This window comes from Anomalospiza imberbis, unplaced genomic scaffold (genome assembly GCF_031753505.1).
Source record: "Anomalospiza imberbis isolate Cuckoo-Finch-1a 21T00152 unplaced genomic scaffold, ASM3175350v1 scaffold_51, whole genome shotgun sequence".
Taxonomy (NCBI): domain Eukaryota; kingdom Metazoa; phylum Chordata; class Aves; order Passeriformes; family Viduidae; genus Anomalospiza; species Anomalospiza imberbis.
This window is the reverse complement of record NW_027100119.1, coordinates 901562-908459: the sequence shown is the minus strand read 5'-3', so window position 1 is coordinate 908459 and position 6898 is coordinate 901562.

The window sequence follows — 6898 nt, the reverse complement described above, 5'->3', positions numbered from 1 at the left end:
CTTTGCTATATTAAAAACCAAGGAATTATGAAGCTTTCATATTGTTGGCTGCTGTCCATTTTTATTTATGACTTCACAAGAGCAGTTTCGTGCTGATATGACCAGAGGAAGTTGAGTAGTTGTACTTCTACAAATTTCACTATGGTTTCAGCTCTTGGTCTGAGATTTTTTTTTGAAAATACGGAGGGTTGGACTAAGCTTGCCTTCATGCAATTTGAGCTTTTTGGAGTTGCTCAGTGTTTCCAGTGCATGCTGCTGAAGCAGCATGCTGATGTTGGATCATGCATATTCAGTGTGTCTGGTAAATAGAGCTCTTTGCAATCCTGTTCTATTGACACTTTTTAAAGAGGTCTTAGTAGCAGTGACAGAAGAGATAAGGTGGTGCTGTGTGTTGAAGTGAGAGCCAGGGCCTGGCTAGCTCTTACTGCTGAAGAGCTGGGGTGTGAGAGGAGACCACTGCTGAAATCCTGGCTATGCAAAGCTAAGGCAGCTTCTGTCCCTGGCCTAAAGAGACAAAGTGCTGCCTTTTCCCTAGATGAAGGACCATGGGGAAATCAAGATTTCATGCAATTGTTTCTGTGTCTCTCAAGTGGTGATAGCAGTAAAGCACAGGGTGCACCTGCAGCCTCATTTGGGTCTGCCTTCCTAGGTGACTGAGCAGGAGAGCTTTCCAGTCTTTATATGCTGTCAGATGTGACACTTGGCCAAAAGCCCCTACTCTGAAAATGCAACAAAGTGAAGCCCATATGACTGCTGAGATCTCACTAGATGGAGCAGGGAAGCACTGCTGGATGTTATCCATGGAGGCTCTTTCAAGAGCTTTTCTCCCCTTCTGCCCCCTTTAATCCATTTTCAAGCCTAGCAATGCCTCATGTTTACCCAGCAGGCTCACATGAAAAGGTCACTTCTATTTCTTTGACCTTTTTCAGCTCAGTAAACATCGGCAGCTGGAAATCCTTTCTGTAGACATGTCAGCTGCAGCGAAATGGTGTTGCAGGTAGTGACATGCATACAGAGCATCTCTGACCTCTGATGTTGTTTTCCCATCAACACAGAAGTTTTCCCAACATTTTAGTCCTTGTGACACCAATTGCTCTCAGGGAGCTTGTGGAAGGGTTTCCTTTCCCTTTTCCCTTGGCATTGTTTGGGTGCTCTCCTTATTTTGAAATGAGATAGTAAATATTTGCAATCTTGAATTTGTAGATGTGCTGGTTATCATTAATGTGTGGTCATGGGTTTTATATCCCTCAGGTGTTAGTACCAGTTTGTTGGGATAGGAGGAAATTTTTTTCCTGACAGTTTCTTTCCTAAATTTTTCTCTGAACTGGGAGACCATGTCTAAGACCTGGATGAACTAGTTTTGGTGAGGATGAAGGGGAAGGAGAACAGCAACCTACGGGCTGAATCTCTAATTGTGACCTTATACCCAACATCCACCAGAACCAACTGCTGAATTTAATGCCCCTGCTGTGGAAACACAGACACAGTGTGTGCACCATGAGTAGAGCTTTGTCCTGCTTTGGTTTAAGAAGTTAGGTTCTAGTAGCTCTAGTCCAGCTTTGGATGTTCTTTCTAAAACAGAAGTTAAACTACAACGTGTCTCTCCAATGCCAACCTTAAGCCATGGCCAGGTATTACCATCAGTCTCTGCTGCAAATCCTGGAGAGTCTCATCAGCCAGAAGGCTCATGGGAAGTGATGAAAAGCAAGTTGTCATGTTGTGTTCAAATTAAAAGTGCTTTTGGGTGGAGCGTTAGCTACACAATTCCCATGAGGCAGGTGATGTTTTTCTGCACATCCTGTGCAAAGCTGAACCTCATTTAATACCTTTGATTTCTGATGAACATGACTGTCTTTACTGACTGAATTATATCCAGCATTCCATCTGCAGAGTGTTTTTCATCTTCTGGAATATAGTAAAGAATTTGTTTTCATAAATTTGGATAAAATTTTGACAAATTGTACAGCTGGATTAGTGCCGCTCAAAAACTAGGACTGTTTTTGGGAAGTTTCTGCTCTGTGTCAAATTAATGATCTGTTACAAAACTTTCAAAAAGCACAGTAACTGTAAAAATAATTTCTGGGTAATGATAGGAACGCCACTGGGTACTCTCTAAATCCTTTTGTCCCTTGTTAATACCTCATTTTGATTGTTGCAGTTTTAATGCTTGGATTAGGACAGTGACATGTTCTGATCATTTCTGTTGAATGCATGAACATCTGGATTTGTTGTGTTTTAGTGTTGTTTGCTGTTGGCTAGGGATGAAAGCAGAGATCAGATGGTTTGAAGTTGACTTTTTTTTGTTTTTCAAAGTTGCCTTTGTTCATAAGCAGCAATCCAGGAGCTGAGCAATGGTTCTAATTGTGACTGACAAGCCATGATGGAAGGAGGAAAATGGGAGTGATGATCCATTGGCTGTGCTAGCTCAGCAGTGAGAGAAAAAATCTGAAAATTGCTCCTTAAAATTGTCCATGCTTTGCCTAAAGGAGAGATGAGGTTGCAAAAAGAAAGTACTTTAATATGCATTGAGCAGTCTTGAGTATGCCATGTGCAGATTCGAGACCTGCTGCTTGCCCAGAAAATAAAAAGTATTTGGCACCTGCAGCCTGGTGACCCACGAAGGGGGGCATGGTCTCTCTGGCCTATGCCAGCTTAAAGGGGTAAAAAGTGAACCCCCTGTGCCCATGGATTACTGGAACCTGAGCAGAAGCCAACGCCCCATTAACAGGTCACAGTTGATAGGTTTACCCCCTTGTCGCTTCCCTCTGTTTTGAATATTTTGGGATTTCATACAGTAACTTGATGGCTATTACCTTGTGCCATTAAACAGTAATGTCAAGGAAAGGATGTTCCATGGGGTGTATTTAATGATTGGAATATTGTTTCATGCAGTGTGCTGCATGCAGCTGGCTGAGCGTTCCTTTAAATAGTTCCCACATCTCTCATGTTTGTTGGAGGGACTGTGCTGCCAGCTCTGAAGAATGGAGAGATTAATCTCTGCTACACTTGCTCTGGACAAATACCTTTTTAAAGTAAAACACCTCTTCTGTGTTTAAAAGTAGGGAAGAAAAAACGTCTGTACTGTAAAAACTAGTGCCTGAGCTCCTGCTAGGAGGTGATGCAACTTGCAAACGGTGAGCCAGGAAATGTCTTAAATGTTTCTTTATAGACTTTTCCCTCTAGGAGTGCCTCACCAATTTCCTGGTCATGTCCACATGACCAGGTTTCATTCCTGAAGTTTAGCTTAATTTCCAAGAGATGAATTCCGCCTTAGTGAATAACAACCTACCTGTACATAAAATAATTGCAATTAAAAATGAGGCTGAAGGGGGGAAGATGCAAGTGTACCATCTCCCTGAACCTTGAAGCTGGGGTTTGGTGCCAGAGTCCTGGATGGTGCAGTGTGGTGTCTGCACACTCGAGTGCCACTCACTCCTCACCAAGGATTTGTCTTCTGTACTCTCTCTGGTAAAAGTCACATTGGTCTCAGGCTTGGGTTTTTTTCCTTCTTGTGCTTGGGGAGATTCGAACTTAACATTGACTAATGTGTGTTTGCTTCAGCTTACTCAGGAAATTCTTAGCACCTGGAGGATATTCAGTCTAGTGTTGACAAAAGCCCTCTTTCCACTCTGCATGTGGCATTGCACCATCCCCTGCTGAAATGACACAGGGTAATGCTGCTGCTAAGAGAGACAGGAGTGCACCATGTTCCCAATACAGCAAGCAGAGAACCTGGGGGAAGAACAGAATAAACATGCTGGTGCTGTTACATAGGGATGATTTTTGTCTGCTTAGGCCCTGTAGAAACAAAGGGAGGAATTTGCAGAGGTAAATAGCAATGATCTCGGTGGGAATATGGCCAGGGCATCAGGATTACCATTAATGAAAAAATGCAGTAGGAGTGATCTTTAATGCTTCTTGGGATTGGGGCATTAGCTTGGCTTTACATCTGATCTGAAAGGTAACAATTCCTGAAGCACAGCACAAGATGGCTTGGTTCAGCACTGGATGAAAAAATGATGCCGTTATTTTGTAAATAAAAATTTAAAAATTCTGCTGGCTGTCCTTACACTGCAGGGTACTGGAAGGAAACACCAAGTGAAGTACTGCCATGCCTTTTTGGACGTGTTCCATCCCAGCTGGCAGCTGGACATGCACGGTGCCTTTGCTCTGTCCTGCTCTTGCAGTTGCACTGTGTTCTTATGGACATGTTTCTAAATACCACAACGTGTCTGAAGCTGGTCACCCTTGTCCTTGCAGGTGTGCCCAGTGGCTGTAGTGACTCTCCTGTCATTATTGTAAACACAAATTTGCTCCTCCCGTCCGTGGGTTAGAGATGTACCAGTTCCATGATACTGGAATCATGCTCTTCAAAGTTTGCCACCCTCTCTGGGGAAAACCAAACTTGCTGAGCAGTTCATTTTCACACAGGGAGGTTCCCAGTTATTATCCCTAAGGTAACGTTTAGAAGAGCCTCAGCATCTCGGAGTATTGGGCTGCAAAACCTCAAACCTCGTCCATTGAAAGCTTCCTTGGACCTGATCAATTCATTTGTAGCCACTCTGACCATGAATATAAATGTTGCTCACCTGATTAGCCTGTTTTATAGCACTTCAAAAGCCTTGATAAGACGGGTCAATGGAATAAATACCTAATGAGCGCTGAGACTCCTTCCTTGCAAATGAATAAATAAAGTATAGCACAAACTCTAGGTAATGCTTTCAATCAATCAGCAGAAATCCTTCTTTGGCTGCAAAGATGAAGCCTGAGATGATAAAATGGAGTTGCTTTGGATGTGCTACATTGAATATGTTATTTTTTTCTCCCTCACAGTAATAAGGACAAACACAAGTCTCTTCTCTTCCAGCTTAAATGCAGTTTGCTGGCAGTTTCACATCCTCTTCTAGTCTTTAGTACTTGCAGCATTGCTATTTTAGTATTTTACAGGAGTGTGGTCTGCTGGTACTGAGTTTACTGGTTTATATTGCTTTTAACAGGTACAGTCAGTGGTGGGTAGGTTGGGACTGCAGAATGGAAAGCTTTTCTTTTTGGGTGATTCTGTTGCCATTCCTTAACTCTCACGCCCCCACAGCCACTCACACAGAGATCTTGTTGGTACTAGCAGTTTGGTTGTGGAATGCAGATTTAGAGCCATAACAAAACATGACAGCAGAGGATGCTGTCTTGATAATTACTGTAGGAAAATACTTGCGAGAATGCTGGAACTCCTAAAGAAGGGGGCACTTTAATGTTCATCCCTCTGATCTCTTCTTATTGTGGCTAAGAAAGACCAACATGGTGCAGGTACTCTAGAAGCAAAAAAAGTGTTCTCAGCATGGTTCATGATGGCTGATGGTCCACACTGCCTTTGGTCCCTCGTTTTGACCTTTTCTGGGCACTGCACTGTGCATTGACACATTTGGTTCTTTCTCAGCAGCTCAGGTTTACGGATGATCTACTGAAATCCTGTGCGTGTTACGATGAAACCACACAAAAAGTGGCTGTGCCCATTCCTGCTGGGGGTGTGAAAGATCTGCTGAATTGATCTAGGACTCTAACAGTGAGAATAAAAGCACTTGCTTTTAAGCAGAGTGATTTATATCCCATGCTTGATTTGATTCTGTTTCTCTAAACCCTTATTTCAGTAGCAGAGTTAACAGACTGGCTGGGTCCAGTTGTAACAATAACAAAACTGGGGAAGATTTTAAACAGATCTCAGGTCAGAGTGCAGCCTCAGCCTGTTCCCCTGTAGCCACCTGTGCACTCAGAGTGGCAAAGGCAGCAGTGAAAACACTGCACTTCTACTGAATGTGATTGAATCAGATCTTTGTGAAATCCCTGGATTTTTTTGCTGCCTAATAATGACTGTGAACCGCTTGTTCTTCATAAGCACAGAGTTTAGCCCTTTTCTCTCATCTTCAGATCTTACTGAAAATTCACTTTCAACATCCTTCTTCTTTGGCTAGGTTTAGCATAATTTAACAATCTTTTTTCCTCCTTTTTCAGGTATAGGAGCCTTTTAAAGGTAGCAGGTATTGTCTCGAGTTTTCCTCAGCATCATAATATATGGATATGAATGTCAGGTTCTTCAAATCTTAGAACCTATGTGTAACTTCAGTAGTAAAATTGCAAATCTTTTTTATGACACCTTTTAGGTAATTCCATGAGTAATCCAACCTTCAGCAATATGACTAATTAAAGAATGAAGCAGCAGACTTCCAAGCTGGAAGAAAGTATTCATATTTTCCTGGCTTTTTCTAAAAAGAATAGTTTTTGTCTGGCAACTCCCATGGTTTCTCAAGTTAATTAAGGTTTTGACAAATTGTTCTAAATCTCTCCACACCAGAAAAACAAAAAAGTTTTATCTTTAAAACTACAAAAAAATTATCACTGCAGTGCTGGCAGGGAAATGAATTGTTTCAGATGGGAAAATTATTTTTTTTTCCATGAACATGGAAAGGAGGGATGTCAGTGGGGTTTGCATTGATTTAACAAGTCTTTTTTCACACACAAGTATAGATTTATATAAATGTTTTTGCATGCATGTACACATGTGCACAAGTGTCTAGACAAGTTAGCAATTGCAGGTCAAGAGTGAAGCATATCTGTCTCTAGGAAAATTATTAATGTATAGGTTGGCTTGGGTTATTCACTGCACTGAAAATAGTAGTAGGAAAAATGTTCTTTTTTTGAAAAAAAAGTGTTGTTTGTTTGTATGTGTGTTTTGCCCTTTTCCTGGGAAACCATCCTGGTTAATAGCCTGCCTTTAGATGGGATGAAACCTAAGCACAGCAATGTTCTTTGGCTAACAGAAAATGTAAAGGGAAAACAAAACCCTGTCACATTGGTTGTAATCTAATGCTGAAGTTGATTCTGTTTCCAGTGCAACAGCTGCTCT